This window comes from Rhinolophus ferrumequinum, chromosome 26 (assembly GCF_004115265.2).
Source record: "Rhinolophus ferrumequinum isolate MPI-CBG mRhiFer1 chromosome 26, mRhiFer1_v1.p, whole genome shotgun sequence".
NCBI classification, from domain to species: Eukaryota; Metazoa; Chordata; class Mammalia; order Chiroptera; family Rhinolophidae; genus Rhinolophus; species Rhinolophus ferrumequinum.
In genome coordinates, this window is record NC_046309.1 from 13075422 (window position 1) to 13088234 (window position 12813).

Below are 12813 nucleotides of genomic sequence, written 5' to 3' on the forward strand. Positions count from 1 at the left end.
GATCTTGACATTGGCCATGCTACAAAGGTGATGTGTCTTCAATGCCAGAGTCAGCTCAGGGCCTCCTCTGGGCACATGGCCCTAAATCAGGTTTATCCAGATGATTGGTAACCATTCACTGGGCCAAAGCAGCCCATACAAAGTTACAGATGATGTCACTTAAGGACACAGAGTTCATCCCTTCCTCTGAGAAAGGTCGTGTCGCAGAGTGTCTGACAGTGAAACTCCGAGTCAGATCCCTAACTGAGACCCTGGCTCTATCTTACTTGCTGTGACCTATGGTACTTTTTAACCTCCATGCCTCAGTTTCCTCTTCTACAAACTGGAGGAATAATAGTAACTATCTTCTAAGTTTTCTGTGGGGATTACTTAAACAATCTGTTGAGTGCTTAGAATAGCACCTGGTACGGAGTAAGAACTCTGGTTCCGGAGCCAGATTGCCTTTTTGCCATATGTGTGTATATATATATATATATATATATATACATACACACACACACACACACACACACACACACACAGAGGGTGCCAAGAAATGTATACACATTTAAAGAAAGGAAAAAACTGTATTAAAATTGTAATATTCAATATATATGGATAACAAAAGATGCATGCCGGTCATGTCTATACATTTTTCAGGCACCCTTGGTATATATGTGTATGTATATATATCACAAGTTACATGTGTGTACAAGCATCTTGCAGTCTATGGGTTTATAATGTATATTTGTTATCATTTACATTTTATGGAGGCCGTTCTGTGATATTCTTAAACTTTGTGGTAGCAGTAACCCATTTAAGGATCTGAAAGAAAGCTTTGAACTCCTCCCTGGAAGAATACACATAAAAACATGTACTCTGAATTGTGCATGTAATGGATTTTTATTGCTTTGAAAACGTATTTCCTCCACAGAAATCATACTTAAAAAATATACAATGCTTTATGACTCATTCACTCTCATAAATGTTCAAGGTTGGCAAATTGTTTTGACAATGGGCTTTCCTTTTCTTGTAACAAAAGAAAATACTGCCTGAATGTGCTTCCAGAAGCCCTCTGCAAAGTCAGGGAGTGTTTCTGGCATCTGTCCCCATTTCTTGACAAAATCTGCTGATTCAAAGCCCTGATTCTGATGAAACTGATGATGCCTGCAGCAGTAGACAAGACCTCTTTCAGGATTTTCGCAGAACCCCTCAAATTTTTGAAATGTGGAGCCTCCCGAGACTGAGGGAGTCCTTCCCCTCCCTCCCCACCCCTCCTCCCCCACGCTCTGCCCTCCTATCCTGTTCTAACTCTTTCAGTGTTGTTACCGCCGTATGAAACCATCATATTTATTCACTTAATGAATGTATTCTCTTTATATATATTAAAATCTTATTTATCATGATTACTGAGTTTTTTGGTGCTGTATTAAATTTTGAGCCCAAGGCAAGTGCTTCACTGGACTCACCCTAATCTTGGCCCTGGAGGTCGGGGGGAGGGGCTTGAAATGGCGGTGGGGGTGGGAGGTGGGAGTATTTATTCCACAGAAACTGGCAATCACTGCAAATCCCCCCCCCCCCCCCCCCAGAACTGGCTATTTAACATTTATCAACAGACCACTGCTGACAATCCTCATTGTCCACACCCCTGGTCCTTTAACCGCCAGCTCTTTTCTGAGTGGTCATGAACTTGCTGTAAGTGAGAACATGCACCCCTTGGAGGACAGGGCCTCCCAGGCAGCTCTCTTAGGAGGTGGCTGTTTTTCCTGTCAATCTTAGTGAGCCTGACAGCGAGGTAGCCCGTTCAGCTTTAGTTTATTTCCTCTCTCAACGTCCCAGGTAATTTGAACTAAGTGGCATCAATTGTAAGCCCCATTATCCCAACGCTGACCTCAGGGTCACTCTTCTTGTGTTGTTAGATATTTTACCACTTTCACTCCCCTTCTGTAATCATTCGTGGTGACTTTCCGTATCCATATAATTCTTGGTGCCTCTGATAACTCAGTTAATTGACCCCTTCAACTGCTATAAACTTTTTCTCTCTGTGCTGTCATTACCAATAAATCTACTACCATTAAATCTTAAATTTAAGCATGGCACCCTGACCAATACCACTTGCTCGTGTTTTTTCCTCTAATACTTATACTTCATTAATTCTTTGGCACCATTAAGACTCTAATTCACTAACCTTATCTCATTGCACTGTCCGTCACCACCACCTTCCCTGGACAGTCAACTTCTCCTCCTCCTCCATCCCTTCTTTATTCAGCTCAGATTCCATGGTCGATCACAATAATTAGTCCTTGCATTCATGTTTAGCTGGCAGATGGATTTGTTTTTGTTCTCATCAATAAAGAGGATCAAAGACAGTTTGCATTCAGACAGAACAGGCAATAGTAAGCATTTATGGTTTTGCCCCAGGACTAAGTTAACAGTCTTGACTTTTGTCAGTTCAAAGATGTCTGGACTTTCTGGACATCCCACACTGATCTACTCCATCAATGACGTTGTGCTAGCCAGACTGCCTGAGCAAGAAAGGTCTAGCACATTGGAGAACTTGGAAAGAAACACTCACTCCAGAGGGTGGTAAAGAAACCATAATTTAGGATGCATACACCAGTAAAACTTTTAGGGGTCCAGTGGTTGGGGCGTTCTGGGACATTCCACCCAAGTAAAGAAAAGGACAAATTATTGCATCTCACAACTACCACAATGAAGGCAATTTGGCCCAGAGACACAGCAAGAGCCCCATTAAATTATAACTAAATTAAATTATTTACACCATCCTGGCAGGTGTGATTGACCTTGATCCGTGAGAGGAGGTAGGAGGCTCTCTTGCTTCATTGTGACTGAGTGGATAGGTGTGGCGACTCCAGAATGAGGAGGATATGATTATCAAGGTGTTGGTCACACCACCAGGTAAATCCCTCCCTAAGACCTGCTGAGGTTATAGCTGGGAGTGAGAGGAATTTAGAATGGATAGTGGAGGAGGCAGAGAAAGAGTTCCAGCTATGGACCTGAGACCAGCTGCAGCTCATCCTATTAACTACTGTTGTAGGTGCCTCTCACTGAAGGCTTTGTCCCGGCAGCTGCTAGAAGTCCTATGGGCATACAGACACTTCAGATATTGCTTCAGCTGCAGAGAGCCACCTTGCCCACGTCCCAGCCCTGCCAGGGTGGCCCACATCCAATCCCGGATCAATTTTGCAGTATGGTCTGAATACCTGTCCATCTCAGTGCAACTGGGGACATCTCTGGTGGGTCAGGAGAGCAACAGAGCTCCCTGTAGAGTTGGCCAAGACTGTCGTTGGGCCTGCATGGTAGCCTGATTTCTCCCCCTGCCCACTCCTGCTCCAGTCCCTTCTCTTTTACAGATGTGAATCCCAAGGGCTCTCCTGAATAAACACCCTGCGTGTTGAATCCGATCTCAGAGTCTGTTTCCAGGACAACCCAATATGTGACATTGCGTTAGACCAAGACACACTCTTCTCTCTCCTAGACGGCTCCAGTTGGCCATCCACTGCTCTCTCTGGCTCCCTTCTTGTTACTGCTCAGTCTATTCTACACACAGCAGCCAGAATGTTCCTTCTAAAGTGTACATCAGATCATGACATTCCCGTCAAATACCTTCCTGTCACATGCAGAATACAACCCAACTGTCTTGTGATGGCCCTTCAAGGATCAAGAGTCTGAGCCACGCCTGCCTCTCCCATTTTAGCTGCAGCTTCATTTCCTAGCGGCCTCCTAGTCACTTTCTCTGCTTTACCTGCACAGGCTTCCTTGCATCTCCCATCATTCCCCTGCCTCCATCGCATACACACACAAACAACTCACACCACTCTCAGGGGCCACGCAGGACTCTTCTCGCACGCTGGACTGTGCCTCTTTGGGGGTGCACATGGCTCCCTCTCCTCCTCTTTGTCAAGGCAACCAATGCTGCCCTCCTCTCTAGCCTTATCATCTTTTGTTTTCATCATATGGAGTATCAGATCTGGCCAGATACAACATTGGCTTGTTTTTAAGTATGTTTACTGTCTCTTCCTCTACAAAGGAAGTTTTTCATGGTCAGAGACTTGGTCCTGTTTATCTCTGTCATCCCAGGACCTAAAACCGTACCTGTTGGTATTAAATATTCAGTTAATATTTCTTGGGGAAAATGAATGAATTTGTTGAATGAATACACTTCTTTGCCGGTGCACGGAGATCTTTTCTTCTAGATTTTCTCAGCAAGGGCATGGGTCTAGCCATTGAGAATGAAACAAGAGCTGGCAGCCAGGAAGTTATCAGGCATTTCACCCAAGCCCAGGCTGATGGGGAATGACAAGCTGCTCTGTGACCTGCTTAAAAATACCAGACCCTGTTAGCAATTCTGTATGTTCACTGACCTTCATCCTCTCTGCTGCCACAAAAACAGGATCCAAGATAAATAAGGCGACCACTCAATGTCATCAGTAACCTATTGCTAAGTCAGAGTGCAGGAGATTTATTTGTACCCCAAGGCTCTTTCCCCCACCCTGATGTATGGGTAAGTCTTCCCCACCAAGTCCCTTCAATCAGAAAGAAGAAGCCACAGGCACCAAGTGGCTCAGACACAGAGCCACCATACCTCACTCAGGGTGCCCCAACAGCTGTGAGGGGCGGTACTGCCATTGGTTTCTAGAAATAAAGAATCCATGAATGCCTTAGGCATTTCCTACAAAAGTGGTCTCACAGTTACTTCTGTTAGAAGGCTCCCCTCATCCACCTGCTTTCTTGGCTGGAAGAAAAAGGGGTGGAGTGATGGCTGCAGGGGCGGAAATTGCGTAGAGCTCACTCACTTTCTCATGCATGCACTGAGAAAAGTGTGGCAGTCACAGACTACAGCAACGTGGATAATGATTGCTCTGTGTGAATAACTCCACCCCGGTGGGGGGATTCTTTTTTGTATTATTTTTATTTTGGTGCTCCTAGGCAGTGTGAGGCCAGCGAGGTATTTGCCTCAATGCAGAATTTGAGGGGGTGGGGCCACCCAACATCTCAGTACCAAGATAATTTATATTTTAATGCAATGTTTTAAAAATCTAAATGAATGCCAAAAAGTCCATGATGAACAAAATATTACAATTTTAAAGCAAAGGCACCTCTTGACCATGGGCAAATTCCTATTACCAAACTTCAGTTTCTTCATTCTGAAAAATGGGAAAGGAACATAGCCAGTTGTCTTTGCCAGGAAGTTGTAAGGATGAAGCCAAAGAATGTATTTGAAGTGTCTGATACGTGGAAGTCACCCAGAAAATAGTGCATGTTAGTATGCACAAGAATTTATGGAACAGTCATGCTGAAAGTGGCAAAATGTTTCTCTCTCTCTCTCTCTCTATTTTTAGTTATTCTCCAGTATCAATGAGGATGGTGAACACTGACCCTTCTCTCAGCGATGCATGCCACCTAAATCTCATCTTGCAAACAAACGTGAATAAACATTGACACGCTAGAGCCAGCTTCCCATGGACTAGTTCCCCGAGTCTTTCAGGCCCACAACCCCCCTCCCGCCCCCCGCCACGGGAGGGGCTGAGGACTCTATCCTCTTCCTGTGGCTCCTACACCCTTTGCCTTTTGCCTGCTGCCTCTCCCTGCTTCCTGCCTCCACAGAACCAATCTCAGGTGTTCTCTTCCCAAAGTTAGGGTTGCTTGGCTGCGGGTATGGAAGGATGGAGTGGGCAGAGGTGGGAGAAAGCTATCTTAGTTGGCATGAAACGAATGCTCCTCCTGTGCTTTCTCCTGGGGCTGGCATCATGTCCCTTGTGTGTGCTTGTCACAGTGTCCCTGCTACACGAGCTGAGTAATAACAAGGCCAGAGAGTAGGTGGAGGGCAGTTTTTCAAACAGCAGTTCACAGCCTCTTAGAGATCATGAAATCATTCATCATGGAATCATGAATGAATCATGATTGAAATCAGTACAAAAATATAAGTATAAACATAAATATGTAAATATAAATATGAAATATCAGAGTGGCACACATAATGATAAGAATTATTTTGTTGATCTGTTGTTTCTGCTATATATGCATATATGCATACTGTGTCACATGTAACATATTTCTTACTGTGAGTCACAGTCAAATAATTTGAAAGCCACCAGTAGAAGGATTAAGAGTTTGGGTGCCATAGTCAAACTCCTTGGGTTTACATCTTGACCACACCACTTACCTTAGCAATTTACCTCTCTTCTCTGTGCCTTGGTGTCCTCATACGTAAAATGGATGAAATAGTACCCATTGCAAAGAGCGCTTATGAAGATTAAATGATTAAATACATATGATGCTTACAGAATAGTGACAGGCACATAGCAAGCTCAAAAAATGTTAGCTATTATTATCATCAGGTTGACCTCCATATAATGTATGTAAAGTGCCTAATGCAGCCCCTGAAATATAATAGGGGCTCAATAGTTGCTGTTATTGTGGAAGAAACTTCTGGTGCTTCCTATATTCCATTGTACTCTGCTTTCTGGCACATGGGAAGGTGACACTTCCCCATCCTAGTGAATACAGGCAGGATAAAGCAACTAGGTCTGGCCAATAGATTGTAGATGGAAATGATGTGAACCACTTCCAGACCTGAGCAATTGATTGCTTAATTGAGACTCTTCAGTGCTTTTGCACTTTCAAGGCAAACGCTGAAGACTTGGTTGGGTTGGGACAGCAGTGAAACAATGTAGTGGAACCTCTAACTTGGGTCTTTGAGTCACTATGTGAAGCAGAGCCTCCCGCCATCCCCCACTTCCACCAGCCTGTGTTGGACAAGTAGCGTGTAACCTTTGTATGTTTGTTTATAACAGTTCTATCAAGATATGATTCACATGCCATACCATTCACCTGATTTAAGTGTACAATTTGGTGGTTTTTCATATATTTACAGTTATACCAGATTTCACAGGACCTTGAATGCCAAGCTAAGGGATTTAAGTTTTATCCTAAGACGACTGGAGAGTTAATAGTTAATTGGAGGGGAGATCCAAGATGGCGGAGTAGATAAACCTGTGCCTGCTTCCTTCAGTGAACAAATCAAAATCACAACCGAATTATAGAACAGTCAACCTGGAGAACCATCTGAAGTCTGGCTGAACAGAAGTTTTATAATGAAGGATATAAAGAAGGCATGTGGAGACTGGTAAGAGGGGCAGAGACGTGGAACTGGCTAACCCCAAACCTCCCCTTGAGAATCAGGAGGGATAGCTCGGCCATGGAGGTTTCCCCCAGAGGAGGGAGGGACCCCAGCCCCACACTGGTCTCCCAGCCCAGAGTACTAGTGCTGAGAAGAGGAGCCCCGACAACATCTGGCTATGAAAAAAAGTGGGGATTTTAACCATCCAGGTGGGATGGAAGGCAGTGGGAAACCCAGGCGTCCTCTTAAACGGCCCGCACACAGACTCTGTCACACACAGGCACTCACCTGGGCTCCAGCGGAGGGACAGTAACTCGGGGAGGTGTCGGAGACATTCGGGGGTCAGACGGAGTTGTGTTGCTTCTGGTTGAGGGCTGGAGGACAGTCACCATTTCCCTGAGAGGAGGTCCTCCTCCTGTGCAGCCGGCAGGCAGGCGCCATCTTTCCTGTGTTGAGCCCGCACCCTACGCTTATGTCCAAATCGGAATCTGATTGGTCTGGTGAGCTCTGAAGCTCTGCCCTGCTGACTCACTGGGACCCCACCCCACCCAACTCCCCCAATGCCGGAGGCATTTTATACAAGAGCAGCCAGTCCTACCTGCATTACACTCTTCCTTTGTAAAACTATTAGAGTCTGATAGACCCCAGGTGAGTGGCGACTGGCCTCAGTGTGCTCTGAGACTTTTGCTGAGTGCTTCAGGCTCAGCACTAGCACCAAACCAGAATTTATATTAACCTGGTGACCACAATTCTTTCTATTCTAGTCACTCCCCAAGACCCTGCCTCACCCAACTTGTATACTGCAGGAGGCTTTATCACTGGCTGAACCTTAAGGGAGTTGGCAGGTGACAGCAGGCCTTGGGGTATCCTGGCATTTTGGGGTACTGGTGGCAGACATCCTTGGTTCACAGCCTGGCCTCTCCCACACACCTTCAGGGTTAGCACAGGCAGCAAACAAACTCAGATCACTTTGTAGCTCTCACCAGGTAGCCCCCGCCCAGTCACAGGCAGTGGGTGACCTGGACCTGCACCAGAGCCCCTCACAAAAGACCCCAAAACCAACATACTTGGAGGTTGGCTTCAAACCACTGCAGAGCACCGCCCAATTAGACCCATAAGCACACACCCAAGGGTGGTCTCATCAGGCACTAGAGCTCACTGGGGTGAATCTCACTCAGTGGGGGAAGCCCCACACACAGCAGCCTGTAAGCTGTGGATGTGGCCAAACTCCACAGCCAGTCAGCCTGAGAGTCAATCCCACCCACTGATGTGCCAATAGTAATCAAGACTCAACTATAACAGGAAGGTACACATAACCCACACAAGGGACCCTCCTGGAGCACCCAGTGCAGGTGACCAGGGAGACTGTGCCACTGGTCCCCACAGGGCACCTACTACATAAGGCCACCTGGCCGAGACTGGGGGATGTAGCAGATCTACCCAATACATAGAAACAAACACAGAGAGGCCGCCAAAATGAGGAAACAGAGAAATATATCCCAAATGAACAAATAGGAGAAAACTCCAGAAACAGAACTAAACAAAACGGAGGCAAGCAACCTATCAGAGACAGAGGTCAAAACAATGGTTATAAGGATGCTCAAGGAACTTAGTGAAACTTCAATAGAGATAGCAAGCATAAAAAAAAGGACATAGAAACCATAAAAAAAGAACCTGGCTTTCTGTCAGTGGACGCACCAAGGAAGCATCATTCAAGTCTCCCCTCCTGTGGTCATCAGGTCTAAGTCAGAGTCTCCCAAAGAGCCTGAACAGCTGCAGAAGCTCTTCATCGGAGGTTTGAGCTTTGAAACAACTGATGAGAGTCTGAGGAGCCATTTTGAGGAATGGGGAGCTCAGACTGTGTGGTGATGAGAGACCCAAACACCAAGTGCTCCAGGGGCTTTGGGTTTGTCACCTATGCCGCTGTGGAGGAAGTGGATGCAGCCATGAATGCAAGGCCACACAAGGTGGATGGAAGAGTTGTGGAACCTGAGGGCTGTCTCAAGAGAAGATTCTCAAAGACCTGCTGCCCCCTTAACTATGAAAAAGATTTTTGTCGGTGGTATTAAAAAAGACACTGAAGAACATCATCTAAGAGATGATTTTGAACAGTACGGGAAAATTGAAGTGATTGAAATCATGATTGACCTAAGCAGTGGCAAGAAGAGAGGCTTTGCTTTTGTAACCTTTGGTGACCATGACTCTGTAGACAAGACTGTCATTCAGAAATACCATACTGTGAATGGCCGCAACTGTGAAGTAAGGAAAGCCCTATCTAAGCAAGAGATGGCTAGTGCTTCATCCAATCAAAGAGGTTGAAGCGGTTCTGGAAACTTCGGTGGTGGTCGAGGAGGTGGTTTTGGTGGGAATGACAACTTTGGTCGTGAAGAAAACTTCAGTGGTCGAGGTGGTAGTGGTAGTGGAGTACATGGTAGTAGTGGGATGGTTATAGATTTGGTAATGATGGAAGCAATTTTGGAGGTGGTGGAAGCTACAATGATTTTGGCAATTACAACAATCAATCTTCAAATTTTGGACCCATGAAAGGACGGAACTTTGGGGGCAGAAGATCTGGCCCCTATGATGGTGGAGGCCAATACTTCGCCAAACCATGAAACCAAGGTGGCTATGGTGGTTCCAGCAGCAGCAGCAGTAATTATGGTAGTGGCAGAAGGTTTTAATTACTGCTGGGAAACAAAGCTTAGCTGGAGAGGAGAGCCAGAGGAGTGACAGGGAAGCTACAGGTTACAACAGATTTGTGAACTCAGCCAAGCACAGTGGTGGCAGGGCCTAGCTGCTACAAAGAAGACATGTTTTAGACAATACTCATGTGTATGGGCAAAAAACTCAAGTACTGTATTTGTGACTAAATGTATAACAGGTTATTTAGTTTCTGTTCTGTGGAAAGTGTAAAGCATTCCAACAAAGGATTGGAAATTTCTTTTTGCACGCATGCTGTTGATTGCTAAATGTAATAGTCTGATCATGACACTGAATAAATGTGTCTTAAAAAAAAAAAGAACCTGTCAGAGGTGGAGAATACAATAACTGAAATGAAGAAAGCACTAGAAGGAATCACCAGCAGACTAGATGAAGCAGAGTATCGAATCAGCAATTTGGAAAACAAAGTACCGTGTTTCCCCGAAAATAAGATCTAGCCGGACCATCAGCTCTAATGCATCTTTTGGAGCAAAAATTAATATAAGACTCAGTATTATATTATATTATATTGTATTGTATTATATTATATTATATTATACCCGGTCCTATATCATATAATATAAGACCGGGTCTTATATTAAAATAAAACCGGGTCTTATATTAATTTTTGCTCCAAAAGACGCATTAGAGCTGATAGTCCGGCTAGGTCTCATTTTCGGGGAAACATGGTAGCAGAAAACACCCAACTGAAACAGCAAAAAGAAAAAAGAATCCAAAAATATGAGGATAGTTTAGGAGAGCTCTGGGACAACATCCAGCGTAACAACATTCACATCTTAGGGTACCAGAAGGAGAGAGAAAGCAAGGGATTGAGAACCTATTTGAAGAAATAATGACTGAAAATTTTCCTAACCTGGTGAAGGAAATGGACATACAAGTCCAGGAAGCACAGAGAGTCCCAAACAAGATGAACCCAAACAGGTCCACACCAAGACACATTATAATTAGACTGGCAAAGTTTAAAGACAAAGAATGAATCATAAAAGCAGCAAGAGAAAGGCAACTAGAAACTTATATAAGATTGTCAGCTGATTTCTCAACAGAAACTTTGCAAGCCAAAAGGAATTGGCACAAAATATTCAATGTGATGAAAAGTAAGGAAATACAACCAAGATTACTCTATCCAGCAAAGTTATCATTTAGAATTGAAGACAGATTAAGAGTTTCCCAGACAAAAAAAAAAAAAAAAAAAAAAAAAAAAAGCTACAGGAGTTCATCATCACCAAACCAGTATTACAAGGAATATTAAAGGAACTTCTTTAAGATCAAAATTATGAACAACAAAATGGCAATAGCTACATATCGATCAACAATTATCTTCAATGTAAATGCATTAAATGCTCCACTCAAAAGACATAGGTGGCTGAATGGATAAGAAAACAAAACCCTTACATATGCTGCCTACAAGAGACTCACTTCAGATTGACAGACATATAGATGGAAAGTAAAGGGATGGAAAAAGATAGTTCATGAAAATGGGAATGAAAAAAAAACAAAAAACAAAAACAAAACAGCTGGGTAGCATTATTTATACCAGCCAAAATAGACTTTAAAACAAAGGCTATAAAAAGAGATAAAGAAGGACCCAGTAATCCCACTTCAGGGTATTTATCTGAAGAAATCCAAACACTACTTTGAGGAGACATGTGCATCCGTATGTTCACTGCAGCATTGTTTACAATGGCCAAGATGTGGAGGCAGCCTGGGTGTCTGTAGATGGAAGAATGGATAAAGAGGTGGTACATACATCCAATGGAATATTGCTCAGCCATGAAAGGGAATGGGTTCTTGCCACCTGCGGTGGCATGGATGGACCTGGAGGGAATTGTGCTGAATGGAGTGTCAGACAGAGAGAGACAAATGCAATGAGATTTCACTTATATGTGGAATCTAAAGAACAAAATAAACAAACAAAACAGAAACAAACTCATAGATACAGAGAACGTTTTGATAGTTGCCAGATGGGAGGGGTGTTGGAGATGAGTGACAAACGGGAAGGAATTAAGAAGTACAAATTGATTCTTACACAGTAGTCAGGGGACGTAGGGTATTTCATAAGGAATATAGTCAATGATATTGTAATAACTATGTATAGTGCCAGGTGGGTACTAGATTTGTTGGGAGGGGTTGGGGGGCAGGCTGTAAAAGATACAAACTGATAGTTACAAAATAGTCATGGGGATATAAAACAAAGCATAGGGAATATAGTCAATAATATGGGAATAACTATGTATAGGGCCAGGTGGGTACTAGACTAGTCAGGGAATCATTTCTGAAATTATACAAATGTCTAACCACTATGCTGTACACCTGAAATTAATATAAAATAATAATTGAATGTCAACTGTAATTGAAAAATTTAAAAAGTAGGTGAAAATGTGAAGGGGAATAAGAGGTTTAATCTTCAGGTATAAAGCAAATAAGTGACAGAGATGTAATGTACAGCATGGGGAATATAATATTGTCAATAATATTGTGATAGCGTGGGACGGTGTCTAATGGTTGCTGGATTTATCAAGGTGATCACTTCTTTAGGTATATAAATGTTGAACGACTATGGTGTACACCTGGAACTAATATAATGTTGTATATTAGCTATATTTTAATAAAAATCTTTAAAAAGTAAAATAAATTTTAAAAAAGGAAAAATAGTTAACTGCAGATTGTATTTATTAATGAAATATTCTGACCAACGATATTCCCCATTTCCTTTGGCTTCTTCCTAAATTTATGTTACCAGTTGTTTTTTATGCTTATAGTCATGTGATATTTATGATTTTGTTTTCTACCTTTGCATTTTTTTCATATACACATTTCTCTATATTCATTTTTAACGGCTACTTGTTATCTCTGACTATTGTTGGACATGTACTGTTTTACTTTATGTGTATAGAACTGTTTTTCATTCCTGTGTGTGTGTGTTTTCCTTTTAAATTATTCCATCAGGAGGAGATTACTAGTTCTCATGA

General features: G+C 43.2%; 1 pseudogene; it reads left to right on the top strand.

Moving 5' to 3' along the window:
- Nucleotides 1–8976: 8976 nt before the first annotated feature.
- LOC117018253 (heterogeneous nuclear ribonucleoprotein A1-like) lies at nt 8977–9804 on the top strand (annotated as a pseudogene).
- The last annotated feature ends 3009 nt before the right edge of the window (nt 9805–12813 follow it).